Source organism: Callospermophilus lateralis, chromosome 11 (assembly GCF_048772815.1).
Source record: "Callospermophilus lateralis isolate mCalLat2 chromosome 11, mCalLat2.hap1, whole genome shotgun sequence".
Lineage (NCBI taxonomy): Eukaryota > Metazoa > Chordata > Mammalia > Rodentia > Sciuridae > Callospermophilus > Callospermophilus lateralis.
In genome coordinates this window covers 87532169-87533888 of record NC_135315.1, presented here as the reverse complement: position 1 = coordinate 87533888, position 1720 = coordinate 87532169, and the positions used below count along the sequence as shown (strand labels likewise).

General features: G+C 39.7%; 1 pseudogene; it reads right to left on the bottom strand.

Moving 5' to 3' along the window:
* Window positions 1-676: 676 nt before the first annotated feature.
* On the bottom strand, window positions 677-1309 carry LOC143410412 (microfibril-associated glycoprotein 3 pseudogene; annotated as a pseudogene).
* Between the last annotated feature and the right edge of the window lie 411 nt (window positions 1310-1720).

Here is a 1720-nt window from a genome sequence, read left to right as displayed (position 1 = left end):
TAAAAAGACATGCTATGGCCACAAGAAGGATCAATTTACTCATGGAGAGTAATTTGCTAGTAAGCAGTAAGCTCCCTCATATCTGCATAACAACCACCATGCAAAACAGTAAAAAGATTCAATGTGGCACATACACTCGTATACTCCACAAGGCAGAACATTTGGAAAATGTCCACATGATGGCATCAGGTATAGAAATCCAGAGCATAAGGTCTCAGCTTGGTCCTTTCTAGAAAAAAAAAAAAAAAAGGTGGGCACCTAAAAGTCTAGGGAAAGTTTTATCGTTTTATCTAGTGATGTAGTGAAGATTTTTATGATTTAAAGGTACTTTTATCTACTGCAAATCCCTCATCTTACTGATGGGAAAACTGAGAACTCAAGTGTCATATCTGACAATGGAAGTGAAGCCATAGGACATTTAGTTCAGTCCTTTTCCCATTATACTTATCTCTCAGGTGCCTTTCAATCTTACATGCATCAGTTAATCAAGCTCAAGGAAAAATAACTGAGAAATATCAGATAGGAAAGTGCTGCATTTTTTGCCAAGATTTTGGCAATTCATGTTCTTATGTGCTTAATATAAAGAGAAAACCCCAGTTATCTTTTGGTAAAAATGTTATTTCCTCCAAGAAACAGCTCCTTTCCTGAGAGCTATTTTTGTAGGTACTGGGAAAGCTCACAGCTGACAGTTTTCATAGGTCCCATCTTTGTAGTTAGAGCTGGATCCTGCAGATCCTGTATCATAAGGGTGGGATGAAATAATTGCTGTCTTGAGGTGGACAGAAACCTGAACTGCTATCTCTTGACCTTGTTCATTCAGAGAGCCATCATCTGAATCTTCTCCTGGTGAATTGCTCCACCCCATCTCTGAGTTAATGACATAGATGCCACCTTGAGCATCCAAGGCAGGTCTCTCTTTAATTCTTTCTCCCATGTCATCAGGGTCATCCACTCGTATAGCCTCAAACATCTCCTCGACAAATGCCCGGCAGTTTAGAATAAGGGGTTGAAGAGGAACACTTCTTGCCAGTTCCTCAATGTACCGAGCAAACTCCATGGTCTTAAACTGAGTGACTTTGGCGAGTTCCAGAGTCTTGGCTGAGGTGATGATGGGGATGCGTTTTGCAATCTCAAAAGCCTTCTGAAGTTTCTCAGCCCCTTCAGTTCTGAAGAACTCATTGATGGCCTTCTCAGTCTTGCAGAGATGACTGCTCATCATGCACAGCCATGTGACATTCAAGATGAGAGTGATTGTAAAGGCAATCAGGCACACAATCATGTAGTAGACACTCATGTCTCCCGAGGTGAAGATAACGCGGAGGGTGACAGAGTAGGAGGCACGAACCAGAGAGGAGACAAAGCATGTGTAGAGCCCATGGTCATCAAAGGCTACATTGGTGATATTTAGGAAGTTATCAGAAACCAACTATTTTCCACCTGATAATCCAACAGAAATGAAAACAATTACAGCATAATAAATATTATTACTAAATAAGCCAACTGCCTTATCAATGTTCTTCTTCTTCATGAAAGTACTTTAACTGTTAGATTTTGCTATTTGTTTAAACCATGTAAAAAGGGCAGACTGTTATATCTAGAGCTAGAATTAGTTAATCTGGAACTTCAAAAAAGAAACCAAGACACTAATAATTGCCATCATTTCTTTTTCACTGCTTGACATGAAATGTCTTTGAGGCAGACAGATGTGTCCAAATAATAT